Here is a 16,307-nt window from a genome sequence, read left to right on the forward strand (position 1 = left end):
CTGCAAAAATGCATGCGGCAAGGGCCTTGAAAGAGGTCCTGCTTACTAGAAATTTGTTCCTAACCAAAATGTTCAGGAATATCACTTAACCTCTACCTGTGGGTCAGGGAGGTAAATCATTGTGGCAGAGATTTAGTAAGGGGATTTGGTGTATTCTTTTAAGGGAGTGGTAGAAAGGAGAACCACTAGGGGGAGTCTTTCTTGGGGTCAATATAAGGTGGTGCTCAGAGCAGTAATTAATCTTTTTGCTGTGAACTTCTGCTTGGGGTACGACCAGAAGAGTGCTGGGGAAATGGGAAGCTCCAGTTCTCCTGGGACGGGAACTGTTCTATTCAGTTCAGCAAGACCCGGCATGGGAGACCAAAGGAGCCATTACTAGGCTCCTGGGTGGTGTCCAGTGGCAACCCAAATAGGAATATGGTCCACAACAGCCTTGTAGACACTTTTTTGCAAAAGAAGGGGAATTGTTAGATAGGACTATGACTGAAGAATTTCACATGGGAATTTAAGTACTAAATACTGTGCTCAAATCTTCTCTCTGTCCCTGTTATACTTCTCTGTGTACTTTTGATCTCAGGGCTCCCATCCTGAATACATAGTGAAGCTTTTCACATCATCTGACTTGAACAGCTGACTTGTATTGTCCTCTGCACACTGCAAGAGCAGACTCTGTAACATCACACAATCAGGGGAAGCCACACTGAACATGCTTGAGCCATGATGTCAGCAGGATCTAAGAGTAAAATGCCAAAAATGCCTCTCCACACACACCTTATTGCATACACTATAAAGAACCTATTCATCCTGGCTCCATAAAAATTAACAGAGAAAATCAACATGGATTTACCCAAGGGAAGTGTTGTGTTTGTGGCATCATGTGGACCCTTAGTCACAGTGGAGATGACTCCTCCCACGGGGAGGGGGCCCTGTAGGGAACCACAGCGATTGGCTAAACTCAGACAGCAGACACTTGTAGGTGGAAAGCTTTATTATACTGCTGTAGATAGATGGTATGAGGCAGGAAGGAAAGGCACTGAAGTCCAGCAAGGTGCCAATACGTTCAGACAGTCTCAGATGTAGAAGTCTCACCCAGATGTTCAAGGTAGATAGGAACCCGCAGTGCGGGAAAAGCCGAGCCTGGTGGGTGGAGTTGGAGAACTGGATCATAGAGGTACTCACAGGAACGTAGTGCAGGCGTCTTCCTGGCAATGGAGATGGTGGAACCAAAGGTCCATGGTGCAGGATACACTGGACTGATAGGCCTCGAGGAGCAAGTACCTGATAGCACAGAAGATCCTGGAAAAAAACAGAGAGAGACCCCCGAGGAGTGGTTGTCTAGTTAGTAGAAACCCCGAAGGGTTGGTGGAAGCGAGAGGCCCCTGAGAAGCGGGTGCCTAGTGCTTCGTCAGGAGCGAGATTCCCCGGAGGGTAGCAAGGCGTCTAAGCGAACAGCTTAGAGCGGTCAGAGTAGCTAAACCGAAGTCCCTGCTAACTCAATGTAGGTAGCGTAGGGGAGGCTCAAATACCCAGAGGTATTGATGTCATGCGGTTGGGACGCCCATGAGGTTCCCGCTGTGACGTGAACTTAAGCGTAGGCAACTTGCATGACCTCGCCCTAGGAGGCCATGGGACGGAGCATTGAAGACTGGGACACCCATGCTGAGTTGGAGACGCTGAGGGTTTTGGCACTCGGCACCGGAGGCAGCTATCTTGCCCAAGGAGGAGGAAAAGGGTAGAAAAGAGGTAAGGCAGAGTGGTCGCAGCCATTTGCGACTGATGGATGCAACAGTACCCCCCTTCAAAGGGCCCCCTCCAAGACCTCTTCCAGATGGTCTGGGTGTCCGTGGGTGTGCCAGGTGGAATTGACGTACCATGTCCTTATCTGTGATGTTGGTGTTGTGTTTGTGGCATTGTGGACCCTTGGTCGTTGTGGAGATGACTCCGCCCACGGGGAGGGGCCCCGTGGGGAACCACTGCGATAGGCTGAACTCAGGTAGCAGACTAGAGATGTGAATCGTGTGCCCGATCGTCTTAACGATCAGGTTCGGATGGTGGGAGGGAAAAATCGGATCGTTAGAGATTGTGAATTGGAATCATTCCGATTCCAATTCACATTGTTAAATTTTTAGTGAGGCCTGAGCAGATAAACAAAACCCCACCGACCCCCCCCCCCCAAAAATGTTAAATTACCTGGTGGTCCAGTGGGGGGGGGGGGGTGTCCCCGGCGCGATCTCCCGCTCTCGGGCCATCGGCGCCATTTTGGCTACCACTGATAAAAAGGCGCCGATGGCCCGAAAAAAAAAAAACCCACCCCGACCCTTTTCAAATTACCCCTTTGCTTCTCCCACCCTCCCGACCCCCCCCAAAAACCTTTTAGATGTACCTGGTGGTCTAGCGGGGGGTCCAGGAGCCATCCCTTCAATCGTGCCGGTGCCGGTGCTGGAGGTTTCAAAATGGTGCCGATCGCCTTTTCCCTTACCTTGTCACAGAGTGCGACCGTCGCTCCCTGTGACAAGGTAAGGGCAAAGGCGATCGGCACCATACTGGCAGTCGATCGCCTTTGCCCTTACCTTGTCACAGGGAGCGACGGTCGCTCCCTGTGACAAGTTAAGGGCAAAGGCGATCGGCGCCATTTTGAAACCTCCAGCACCGGCACCGGCACGATTGAAGGGATGGCTCCTGGACCCCCCGCTAGACCACCAGGTACATCTAAAAGGTTTTTGGGGGGGTCGGGAGGGTGGGAGAAGCAAAGGGGTAATTTGAAAAGGGTCGGGGTGGGTTTTTTTTTTTCGGGCCATCGGCGCCTTTTTATCAGTGGTAGCCAAAATGGCGCCGATGGCCCGAGAGCGGGAGATCGCGCCGGGGACCCCCCCCCCCACACTGGACCACCAGGTAATTTAACATTTTGGGGGGGTTCGGGAGGGTGGGGGAGTGTAAGAAATTTGTTTTAAAAGGTCGGGGTGGGTTTAGAGGTTGTGTTGGTGTGCCGGTTTTCCCACCCTCCCCCAAATAATTCCCTATTTAACGATACAATATAAATGCTCCTGACGATAAATCGTGGGCATTTGTATTGTATCGTGTACTCTAACGGTTTAGAACGATTTTAAAATTATCGGACGATAATTTTAATCGTTCAAAAACGATTCACATCCCTATAGCAGACACAGTATGGATAGAGACTTTATTGTACTGCTGTAGATAGATGGTGCAGGCAGGAAGGTAAGGCACTGATCCTCGAAGTGCCAGTACGTTCAACAGGCTCAGATGTATAATCTCACCCAGATGTTCACGATAGGCGGGAGCCTGCAGTGGCTGGTGGGTGGAGCTGGAGCACAGGATTGTAGAGGTACTCACAGGCATGAAGGCGTCTTCCTGATGATGGAATGTTGGGACCGAAGGTCCAAGGTGCAGGATATAATGGCTGGTAGGCCCTCGAGGAGCGAGTACCTGATAGTTCGATATCCTGAATGTAGAAGAGAGAGAAAGACCCTCGAGGAGCGGTTGTCTTAGTTAGTGAGGACCCCGAAGGGTAGTTGGAAGCGAGAGACCCCCGAGGAGCGGGCGTCTAGAGCATCTATAGGAGCGAGGCCCTTGGAGTGAAAGCGGCGTCTAAGCATGCAGCTTAAAGCGGTCAGAGTAGCTAAACCAAAGTCCTTGCTAACTCAAGTTGGTAGCGGAAATGGAAGATTGATATACCCGGAGGTACTGACATCATGCGGTCGGGCCGTCCCCGAGGTTCCCGCCATGTCGTGTATTTGAGCGTAAGAGATGTGCACGCTCGCGCCCTAGGGGGCCACAGAGTGAGCATGGCGGACTGGGACGCCAATGCTAGTTTGGAAATGCTGAGACCCTCGTCACTCGGCACCGGACGCAGCCATCTTGCCCAAGGGGAGTGAAAGAGGAGAAAAAGAGGCAAGGCAGAGCGGTTGCAGCCGTCTGCGACCAATGGACGCAACAGTACCCCCCTTCAAAGGGCCCCATCCAAGACCTCTTCCAGGTGGTCTGGGCTTGCGTGGGTGTGCCAGGTGGAATTGACGTACCATCTCTTTGTCTATAATATTGGCCAGTGGTTCCCAGGAGTTTTCCACTGGGCCATAGTTCTCCCATGAGATGAGATACTCCCATGTCTTGCCTCTTTTACGTACATCAAGGATGTCTCTGGCATATTCAATGTCATCTTCTGTATTCAGGCTGGTAGGCTCTGGGTCTTTCCTGGAGAACTCGGAGAGTATCACTGGTTTTAGTAGAGATACATGAAATGCATTGTGTATCTTCAATGATGGAGGCAGCTTTAGACTGTATGTCAGATTTCCTAATCGCCGAAGGATGGCGAAGCATCCCAGAAAGCGAGGTGCAAATCTTGCAGAAGGAAGCTTTAGTTGAAGGTACTTGGTGCTTAACCAAACCTTGTCTCCAGGCTGAAACTGGGGTGCCTTTTGTTGATGAGCATCATAGGTTCTCTTTGCCTTTTGTCCTGCTTTGAGGAGAAGCTCCTTCGTCTGTCTCTAAAGTTGGGATAATTCTGCTGCGATAGCCTGGGCAGCAGGAGAGGCTACTGACAAAGGAATTGGCAGTGGAGGTAATGGTTGTTTTCCGTAGACAAGCTGAAAAGGGGAAGACCCTGTTAAAGAAGCAGGATGTGAATTGACAAATTCTGCCCAACGCAGTAATTCAGCCCAGCCATTCTGTCTAGAGTTGACATAAGATCGCAGAAATTGTTTCAGCATTCTATTCATCCTCTCAGGTTAAATCCAAGGCGATGTCAAATTTTTGACATAATGTTCTCCAAAACTTTGCAGTAAATTGCACTCCCCTGTTGGATAGGATATGTTTAGGCATCCCATGAAGATGGAAGATGAGTTTAATGAAGAGTTTTGCTAACTCAGTAGCAGAGTGTAATCCTGGTAATGCTACAAAGTGTGCCATTTTAGAGAAATGGTCAACTGTAACCCATATGGTGTTATTGCCGTTGGATGATGGCAGGTCCACTATGAAATTGGTAGCGATATGGGCCCATGGTTCATCCGGTGATGGTAGAGGCTGTAATAGGCCCCAAGGATGCCCGGGTGGTGGCCTTTGCTTGGCACAGACAGCACAGGAACCCACATATGCTTGTACGTCCTTCTTCATGGTTGGCCACCAATAGTATCTTTGCAAAATAGCTAGGGTACGACTCTGTCCTGGATGGCCTGCCAGACGGGAATCGTGTGCCTACTTCAACAGTTTTTTTCTTAAACATCTGGCCACCACCATCTTCCTGGCAGGTATTGTGTGGGTGGCTGCGAGAACACCTCTTTCGGGATCTATGATATGACAGGGTTCATCCGGCACATCCTGAGGTGAGAAGGATCGTGATAGGGCATCAGCCCGAGTGTTCTTCTCTCCCGGACGTTAATTCAGAAGGAAGTCGAATCTGCTGAAAAACAGAGACCATCTTGCTTGACGGTGGTTGAGTCATTGAGCATGTCGAAGGTACTCTAGATTCTTGTGATCAGTGTATACTACTATTTGGTGTTGTGCGCCTTCTAGCCAAGGACGCCACTCTTGAAAAGCCAGCTTGATCGCGAGAAGCTCCTTGTCTCCTATCCCATAACTTTTCTCAGCAGGCGAGAATCGCCTAGAAAAGAAGGAGCAAGGATGAAGCACATTGGATTCGCTGTACTGACTTACAACCGCCCCCACACCAATGTCGCATGCGTCTACCTCCATGATGAAAGGACGGTGTGGGTCAGGGGTGGCAGACACACGGCTTCTTTTGAAAAGCCTCTTTGAGCATCAGGAAGGCTGAGATGGCTTCTGGAGACCAATTGGCAGGGTTGGCTCCCTTCTTGATCTTAGCAGTTAGAGGGACTGTCAATGATGAGTAGTTTTTAATAAAGGATCGGTAGTAATTGGTGAATCACAAGAAGCGACGCAATGCCTTCAGGCCTGTGGGTTGAGGCCAGTCCCGGATACTCTCAAGTTTCTTGGGGTTCATTTGAAAACCATTCTTAGAAACAATGTATCCCAGGAAGGGTACAGCTTCTTTGTGGAATTCGCACTTTTCAAGCTTTGCGAAAAGGTGGTACTCATGCAGGCATCTTAGGACTTTCTTAACATCCTCCTGATGACTTTGCGGATCTTGAGAAAAGATCAGTATATCATCGAGATATACTACTACGTATTGATACACTAAGTCCCGTAAGATGTCGTTCATCTTATTTTGAAAGATTGCAGGTGTGTTACTTAAACCGAAGGGTATTCAAAGTGTCCATCACGGGTGTTAAAAGCAATCTTCCATTTGTCTCCTTCTCGAATATGCACCAAGTTGTAAGCTCCTTTTAGGTCTAATTTGAAGAATATGAAGAATATTTTGGCTCCTTGGAGCCTATCGAACAGTTCAGATATTAAGGTCAGGGGGTAACTGTCCTTGATGGTAATCTCATTCACACCCATGTAGTCGATGCAGGGGCGTAAGTTGCCATCCTTTTTCCCAACGAAAAAGAAGTCTGCACCAGCAGGTGATTTGGAAGGTCTGATAAATCCCTTTTGTAGATTTTCTTGTATGTAGGTAGACATAGCTTTAGTCTCATCTACTGAAAGAGGGTAAACTCTTCCTTTGGGAGGTTCTGAATTTGACTTCAGATTTATGGCACAGTTGAACTCTCTGTTTGGCGGAAGAACATCAGCTGCTTGCTTTGAGAAAACATCCTGGAAGGAGGCATATTGTGGAGGTAAGACAGGTAATGACGGGGTAGTGGGCATGCAGATGAGCGGTGAAACTTCGGCAAGACACTGACCATGACAGTCTGGTCCCCACCGGGACAGTTCAAAGGTAGCCCAATTAAATTGTGGCATAAGGTCTTGAAGCCATGGCAGCCCCAATACCACCGAATGCATGGCTTTTTCCAATACTAGAAAGAAATAGATTCTGAGTGTAGAGCGCCAGTGCGCAGGCCAATGGCCTGGGTGGTCAATGAAACTTCTCCAGGAACTGGTTCTCCATGGATAGATGACAATAGCAGAGGCTTAGACATTGGTGTGGTAGGAATCCGTAGATGTTCAACCAAGCGCTTCAGAATAAAATTACCTCCGGCACCGGAGTCAATGAGAGCGAGAGTCTGAAATTCAAGACCTCAGCAAAGCAGAGATACTGGTAATGATAATGGAGGAGTAGGAGAGGTGAGGCCCAGGAGAAGTCCTCCTGCAGATCCCAGGCCCATCAGTTTCCCAGACAAATGGGAAAAGTTTGGACTGCGTGATCCGATTGGCCACAGTACATGCACAACCCCATGCGCTTGCGATAACGTCTGTCCTTGGAGGTCAAATGGCTTTGGCCTAGTTGCATAGGCTCTTCCTCCTCTAGGGGTGCAGACGGTAAGCTGGAAGCAATAGGCACAGGTTTAGGACAGTTAGCCCTCACCGTAAACTTTCGTGGACTCTTAGCCTCCTGAGTACAATCGCGGATACGGCATTCAATTCTCCCCGCCAGTTCCATCAGGGACTCAAAGGTATCAGGCAAATCACGAGCCACTAATTCGTCCTTTACGCGAGAGTTGAGACCCTCCATGAATATGGCACGTAAGCATCCAGTGTCCCAATGTAGTTCAGATGCTAGAGTCTTAAATTCAATTGCAAAGCCTGTAAGTGGCTTGTTACCTTGCTGAAGGTTGAGCAAGGCAGATCCAGCGAAGGTCTGGCGAGCTGGGTCATCAAACACAGACTTAAAAAGTTTTAGAAATCCTGGTAGGTCATTCAGGATAGGATCTTCACGTTCCTATAACGGTGAAGCCCAGGCCAGGGCTCGTCCTTCTAGGAACGACAGGATGTAGGTGGTCTTTGAAGCTTCAGTGGGAAAGAGGGTAGGCTGTAATGAAAAATGCATGCTGCATTGATTAACAAACCCTCTGCACATCTTGGCTTCACCCGTAAAGTGGGTAGGTGTGGATAAAGGTACAGTGGTCTTAAGGGTTACCACTGGTGACAGCAAATCTTTCACAGGAGGTGCTGAAGAGTTCATTTGAGCCTGTAACTGATTGAAGGTAGTAGCTAGGCTCTCCAAAGACTTTTGTTGTTCTGTGATCCACTGGGCTAGGGCAGGGATGGCCTGTAGGGCTGCGAGCTGAACAGAGTCCATGGAGTTAGCAATCTGTTGTGTTTGTGGCATTGTGGACCCTTGGTCGCTGTGGAGATGACTCCGCCCATGGGGAGGGGCCCCGTGGGGAACCATTGCGATAGGCTGAACTCAGGTAGCAGACACAGTATGGATAGAGGCTTTATTGTACTGCTGAAGATAGATGGTGAAGGCAGGAGGGTAAGGCACTGATCCTCGAAGTGCCAGTTCGTTCAACAGGCTCAGATGTATAATCTCACCCAGATGTTCACGATAGGCGGGAGCCCGCAGTGCGGGTAACGCCGCGGCTGGTGGGTGGAGCTGGAGCACCAGATCGTAGAGGTACTCACAGGAATGAAGGTGTCTTCCTGATGATGGGATGATGGGACCGAAGGTCAGAGGTGCAGGATATAATGGCTGGTAGGCCCTTGAGGAGCGAGTACCTGATAGTCCGATATCCTGAAATGTAAAAGAGAGAGAAAGACCCCCGAGGAGCGGTTGTCTTAGTGAGGACCCCGAAGGGTAGCTGGAAGCGAGAGACCCCTGAGGAGCAGGTGTCTAGAGCTTCTACAGGAGCAAGGCCCTTGGAGTGAAAGCGGCATCTAAGCGTGCAGCTTAAAGCGGTCAGAGTAGCTAAACTGAAGTCCTTGCTAACTCAAGTTGGTAGCGGAAGCGGAGGCTTGATATACCCGGAGGTACTGATGTCATGCGGTGGGGCCGCCCCCGAGGTTCCCACCATGACGTGTATTTGAGCATAAGAGATGTGCATGCTCGCGCCCTAGGAGGCCACGGGAGTGAGCATGGCAGACTGGGATGCCCATGCTAGTTTGGAAACGCCGAGACCCTCTGCACTCGGCACCGGACGCAGCCATCTTGCCCAAGGAGAGTGATAGAGAAGAAAAAGAGGTAAGGCAGAGCAGTCGCAGCCGTCTGCGACCGACGGACGAAACAGTTGACCAGCGGTTGCCATGAGATCTCTTATGGTCCATAGTTTTCCCAGGAGATGAGATACTCCCATGTCTTGCCTCTCTTATGGACATTCAAGATGTCATCCACGTCATATTCGATGTCGTCCTCAGTGTCCAGATTAGTTGTTTCTAAGGCCGCGAGCTGAGCCGAGTCGATGGAGTTAGCAATCTGTTGTGTTTGTAGCATCATGTGGACCCTTAGTCGCAGTGGAGATGACTCCACCCATGGGGAGGGGCCCCGTGGGGAACCACAGCGATAGGCTAAACTTAGAGAGCAGACACTTGTAGGTCGAAAGCTTTATTATACTGCTGTAGATAGATGGTATGAGGAAGGAAGAAAAGGCACTGAAGACCGGCAAGGTGCCAATACGTTCAGACAGTCTCAGATGTAGAAGTCTCACCCAGATGTTCAAGGTAGATAGGAACAGCCGAGCCTGATGGGTGGAGTTGGAGAACCGGATCATAGAGGTACTCACAGGAATGTAGTACAGGCGTCTTCCTGGCAATGGAGATGGTAGGACCAAAGGTCCATGGTGCAGGATACACTGGACTGATAGGCCCTCGAGGAGCGAGTACCTGATAGCACAGAATATTCTGAAAAAAAATACAGAGAGACCCCCGAGGAGCAGTTGTCTAGTTAGTAGAAACCCCAAAGGGTTGGTGGAAGCGAGAGGCCCCTGAAGAGCAGTTGCCTAGAGCTTCGTCAGGAGTGAGATTCCCCGGAGGGTAATGAGGCGTCTAAGTGAACAGCTTAGAGCAGTCAGAGTAGCTAAACCGGTCCTTGCTAACTCAACATAGGTAGCGTAGTGAAGGCTTAAATACCCGGAGGTATTGACGTCATGCGGTGGGGACGCCTCAGAGGTTCCTGTCATGACGTGAACTTAAGCGTAGGCAACGTGCGCGCGCACCCTAGGAGGCCACGGGACGGAGGATGGTGGACTGGGATGCCCATGCTGAGTTGGAGGCGCCGAGGGTTTCAGCACTCGGCACCAGAGGCAGCCATCTTGCCCAAGGAGGAGGAAAAGGGTAGAAAAGAGGTAAGGCAGAGCAGTCGCAGTCATCTGCGACCGATGGATGCAACAGGAAGTCTTGCCTTACAAATCTGCTTCATTTTTTTGAAGGGGTTAATAAACATGTGGATAAAGGTGAACCAGTAGATGTAGTGTATTTGGAATTTCAGAAGGCATTTGACAAAGTCCCTCATGAGAGGCTTCTAAGAAAACTAAAACGTCATGGGATAGGAGGCAATGTCCTTTTGTGGATTACAAACTGGTTAAAGGACAGGAACCAGAGAGTAGTTGTTAGGGAAGATGGAGACCTTGAGCATGGGAAAGCTCAGAGGACTTCGCAATCTGTTGGGGAGCACTAGGAGAGCGGTCCCATTTCCGAGGAGATTGTGTGCCCTTGGACCTTGGCACAACCCCAGAGGGCTCCAAGGCAGTACCGAGGCAGGTGACACATGTCCAAGCCTGGGCTGAGACCAGGAAGGTTGGTCTCTGAGTGGTCCTCCGACTACTTCAAGCCCTTTCGGACCTGCCGCTGGGAACGGCAAAGGCAGAAGGCCAGACAGGAGACTAGGGCAGACGAAGGCTCTGGAACATGAAGACTCAAGACGAGGAACTTTGAGACATGAAGACACAGACAAGAAGCTTGGGACATGAAGACTCAGACGAGAAGCTTGAGCACGAAGACTCACGATCAAGGTTCAGGAACAAAGTCTAGTATTGGGTTGAGGCTGCGACGCAGCCTGAACCTACACAGTCCACTACAGGGCGGACCCATGGGACTGGTCACGGACCACACTTGAGTGCAAGGCAGACTTCAGATGAATACTTAGAAGATGAAGCCAGAATATGGCGAAGATTCAGTAGAAGCCTGCACCGAGACACACCCTACACAGCTGCCCATGGCTGGTCACGGACCACACTAGAACAGAGCAGGTTCAGTCAGAGTCTTAGGCATGGATGGAGCAGCCACAAGGACATCCAAGGGCCAAGACAAGATTCAGGATAGGGGACCAAGACGAGACTTGGCTTCAGGCATGAGACATGGGACCAAGAAAAGACTTGGCTTCAGGCGAGGATGACCCTCCGGAGGCTTGCGCTGCAGAAGAGAAGACAGGCTCATGCCACGAGGTGAGGAGACACACCAGAAGAGGTAGCAATGAGGAACCAGGAAGCAGAAGCAGAGACGAGGCATCAGGAAGGAACATGAGGAAGACCACGAAACATCAGGAAAACCACGAAACCTCAGGACAAGACGAGTGAAAATCCAGAAGAGACCAGGAACAGGAAGAACGATGAGGGATCCCATGAAGAATAGGAAATACCAGCAGGAGCGAAGAGGAGAAGTCCTTGAGAGGAACTAACTCCTTGCGAAGGCAAGCAAGGACTGGAAGCTGGACCCTATACAGGGCTGAATATCAGGAAACGCCCTGGGAGGAGTCAGGTGGGGCCAGGAGGCTGGCCCTTTAAATCACTGAAGGAGGCGCAGCCCGCGCCTTAGCAAGACAGGAACAGGAAGTATCAGAACCATGGTCAGCGGCCATGCTGCTGCTGAGCAGTGCAGGGAGAAGCTGGGCCTCTGCGCAGGACCCAATGATAGCGCTGTGAATCAGCTGAGAGCAGCCCCTGCCACGCAGGCGAGTCCGGGGCTGCGGCCTCCGGGCCACGAGGCTGAAGAGGGTGTCGGCGGCACTCCCTGCTGCGAGACGGTCCCAATGAGAGCGGCTCCATGCCGTGCTAGGAAGCACCGAAGTCTGCTGCTCCCTGCCGCCGTAAAGGGAGGCTGACTACGCCTCCGTGCCGCAGAGGTCGGCGGCAGCTCTGTGCCGTGAAGGTAAGTGCTTGCTTGCGGCTAGGCCCACGAGCAGGAGCGCAACAGTAGGATTAAATGGTCAATTTTCTCAGTGGAAAAGGGTAAACAGTGGAGTGCCTCAGGGATCTGTACTTGGACCGGGGCTTTTCAATATATTTATAAATGAACTGGAAAGGAATACTACGACTGAGGTTATCAAATTTGTAGATAAGTGCAAATTCAGAGTAGTTAAATCATGAGCAGATTGTGATACATTGCAGGAGGACCCTGCGAGACTGGAAGATTGAGCATCCAAATGGCAGATGAAATTTAATGTGGACAAGTGCAAGGTGTTGCATATAGAGAAAAATAATCTATGCTGTAGTTACACGATGTTAGGTTCCATATTAGGAGCTACCACCCAGGAAAAAGATCTAGGCATCATAATGGATAATACTTTGAAATCGTTGGCTCAGTGTGCTGCAGCAGTCAAGAAAGCAAACAGAATGTTAGGAATTATTAGGAAGGGAATGGTTAATAAAATGGAAAATGTCATAATGCCTCTGTATCGCTCTATGGTGAGACCGCACTTTGAATACTGTGTACAATTGTTGCGCCCGTCGGTTGCAGGCAGCTGCGACCTTTGCTGCTCACTTCCTTTCTCTGCTCAGCTCCAAGTCTTGGGAGGATGGCGGCCTCCGCTTCCACACGCCGACCCTCATGGCGAGCCTGGGACGGCGAGGGCGCTCCCGGCAGCCATATTTCATCCGCGCCTGCCCCCTTCTTGAACGTGTCATGGTGGGAACCTTGGGGGCATCCCCACCACATGACGTCACATGCTTACCATACTTAAGCCCAGCTGACTTCTGGCAATATGAGTTAGCAAGGATTCCGGTCCTGCTATTCCAACCTCCTGGGACTTTGTTCCGCTGTCCTGCCGAGTGACCAGGGTAACCGCTCCTCGGGGGGCCTTCTGCACTCAAGGCTATCCGCTCCTCGGTGAGCCATTCTCTCTCTTTCTCTTGTTCCAGAGAAGTTCCAGTTACTACCTCGGATCTCCTAGCTGTGCCAGTTCCAGGATTTCTTCAGTGCCTGATCATCACCTCACTTCTATCCCTCAGTGTGAGTACTGTACACTCCTCTACCTTTGTGGCACGGATCCTCGGCATACCCCGCTTACGGGCCACTACCAGGACCATCCTGTCTTGTGCTGCTGTACAATCGCTTCCGGCCTACTCCGCGCTGCGGACCATCACCGGAGTTGCCAGCACAGGCTACGCCTAGATAAGGTAGACACCGATCATCTCTACACTGCGGATTTCTCTACTATTGACCAATGTACAGATCCTGTCTTCCGGACCTCTCTATGATCCGCTCCTCGGGTCATTATTTGCAGTATAATAAAGTTTGCTCACCTCTGTTCTCATTACAGCTGAGACCTTGCCTGTTGAGGCAAGCGCCCACAGGGCTCCTCCCTGTGGGGGGAGTCAACACACTCTCAACCCAGTGGCCCACTTCCGTTCAAGTCACCGAACATAACAACAATTCTGGTCGCTGCATCTAAAAAAAGATATAGTTGAGATGGAGAAGGTACAGAGAAGGGTGACCAAAATGATAAAGGGGATGGAACAGCTCTCCTATGAGGAAAGGCTGAAAAGTTTAGGGCTGTTCAGCTTGGAGAAGAGACGGCTGAGGGGGGATATGATAGAGGTCTTTAAAATCATGAGGAGGTTTGAACGAGTAGATGTGAATTGGTTATTTACACTTTCGGATAATAGAAGGACTTGAGGGTACTCCATGGAGTTAGAAAGTAGCACATTTAAGACTAATTGGAGAAAATTCTTTTACTCAATGTACAATTAAGCTCTGGAATTTGATGCCAGAGGATGTGGTTAGTGCAGTTAGAATACCTGGGTTTAAAAAAGGTTTGGATAAGTTCTTGGAGGACAAGTCCATTAACTGCTATTAATCAAGTTGACTTAGGGAATGGCCTCTGCTATTACTGACATCAGTAGCATGGGATCTTCTTAGTGTTTGTATACTTGCCAGGTACTTGTAGCCTGGATTGGCCTCTGTTGGAGACAGGATGCTGGGCTTGATGGACCCTTGGTCTGACCCAGCATGGCAATTTCTTATGTTCTTATGTACACCCTCAACATTAAAAAATAATGTTCATTACAGTTAGAAAACAAACTGTTAATGCCTTAGGGCAGTGATTCCCAAACCTGTCCTGGAGGACCCCAGCCAGTCAGGTTTTCAAGATATCCACAATGAATATACATGAGATAAAATGTATATGCACTGCCTCCATAGCATGGACATTTTATCTCATGTATTTTCATTGTGGATAAAACCTGACTGGCTGGGGGTTCCCTAGGACAGGTTTGGGAACCTCTGCCTTAGGACATGAGGAACTGCTGATATGCAAAACCAATGTGTATCCAAATGTAAACCCACACACATCTTTCCCCGCCTACACACACACACACATATATAACTTTTATTATCGATGTTTTTCTTTAAAAAGGAACAACAAGCTGGCCAGGTCTACCTCCTGGATCACCTTTGACTATCGTACAGTTTTTTTAAATGAAACACATCATTGAAAAGGAACAGTCCAGTTGATTCTCCCCGATGCAGCTGTTAAGGTGAAACACTGGCCAGCTTGTCGTTCCTTTTTAAAGAAATATGTCAATATAATAAAAGTTTGTATTGCAAGGTTAAATTTAATAAAAAGAGGAGGTTTTTCCAGACTAATGATTTTGTCCTTTACCAGGATGACTTATTAAATAGTCATTCTGAAATCTGAAGGCTTTTCCTCCTTGAAAAACAAATATATAAAAAATTAAAACTTGGAATAAATTATCAAAATCCATTTTTTTGAGTTAGAAATCTAAATGCACACCATATAAACTAAGTGCGGTTTTCTCTTTGGGTTTATATGTAATGCACTGGTTGCCCTTTAGCATTGAGTGTAAGATCATACAAAATACATTTTAGGAAGTTGATGAAGACCCATTTGTTCTATGAAGCATTCACTAATTGTAACTGATTTATGTTTATGATATTATCATACAATTTTAATGATTCTCTTTATTACTGTATTGCTGATCATGTCAAAATGTGCAGATTCTGTATTTTATGTGAAATGTTTGGAATCCGCCTTGAACAGGGCCTGGTAATAGGCAGAATATAAATTACTGTAAATAAAGAAATGCATCTAGGGAGGGAGGAAGATGGGAGGATAAGGGGAGGCACCGGGGTGAGGGAGGATTACTTTTGTGTTTCAGCAGTGCTGAGGGCAGTTTTATGGTGGGGAGCGAGGAACCAGGTCCTTGGTGGGTTTTTTTTTCTTTTGGTTTTCTTCCCTTGTTTTAAAAATATTTAATTTCAATTAAGCAAAAATAAATTAAATGAACATCCAACTAAACAAAAAAATGCCGAAAACAAAACAAAAAATCCCCCAAATGAATAGATTTTTTTTTCCCCACGCACATCCCTGCTCGCACAGGCAGATGTGGGATCCTTTAAGTACTGGCCAAACCCTTCCCCAATGGTGGTGCTGGACCCAGTATAAACCTGCAGGCATCACGTGCTGAAGCTCATTGCCTGCCCAGGAAGGGGAGATGGCAGCCAGCACCTAAGCTGTGACTCCCAGTATCCCACCTGCCCATATTCCTGAAGCTGGTCCTCTGGGGCCACTACTAGGATGAGGGAAGATTACCCCCAGGTGGGTCTTCCTGCCAACACCAGTAAGTCTAGATTGTCTTCTGTCCTTCTGTGTGAGAAGGGTAGGGTTCACCCATGTTGTTGATGGGACTATTGTGTGCTTGGAAAAACATGACCATTTTTTGTAGACTGATGTTTGATTTTGCAATAGTTGGACTCAGCCCACTAATAAATACCTTTGGGTTTCTTTCTGGATGTTTTTCAGACTGACTTGAACTCTATAAGATTGGTCTTGGTCCAAGGATTGGCATGATGCCTCCTAGGTACCTAGGTACCTGGATACTGGATGGCTGAAGAAGGTAGGCCAAAGGTGCCTCACAAGCTGATGGAAGACCTAGATCTCACCTCTTCCAGAGATGCTGAAAGCTCAGGCACCCTCGTTCCTGCTCTTTCTCCCCCCAGGAAAGGGGGCAACATTTTTAAATAAATGATTATTTTCTATGTAATAATAAAACTCTTCTTTTTCTTGCTGCTATTTTCATGCACTTCATGTAGTTTTCATAGACTTAAAACAGGCTGATGCAGTACCACGCGCTGGCTGCAGGGCACGGCTTAATGTGCGATTGGATGCACGTTTTGGATGTGTGTCCATAACCCCCAATGAGAAACAGGGCTTAGCGTGTCCAAAATGCGTGCCCAATTGCACGCGTAGGTAATAACGCTCATCACATGTAAATGTATGTTGATGAGGCTATTATCTATTCCCCCCGATGCAAAAAAAA

At 48.9% G+C, this 16,307-nt stretch overlaps 1 long non-coding RNA gene across 1 annotated transcript in view; it reads left to right on the forward strand.

Annotated features, from left to right (window-relative positions):
- Positions 1–16,060, forward strand: part of LOC115093295 — a 60,857-nt gene extending 44,797 nt beyond the window's left edge. The window contains exon 3 of the long non-coding RNA XR_003857271.1: positions 15,791–16,060. This is a non-coding gene — a long non-coding RNA (uncharacterized LOC115093295). The remainder of the gene's footprint in view (positions 1–15,790) is intronic.
- The last annotated feature ends 247 nt before the right edge of the window (positions 16,061–16,307 follow it).

This window comes from Rhinatrema bivittatum, chromosome 6 (assembly GCF_901001135.1).
Source record: "Rhinatrema bivittatum chromosome 6, aRhiBiv1.1, whole genome shotgun sequence".
Taxonomy (NCBI): domain Eukaryota; kingdom Metazoa; phylum Chordata; class Amphibia; order Gymnophiona; family Rhinatrematidae; genus Rhinatrema; species Rhinatrema bivittatum.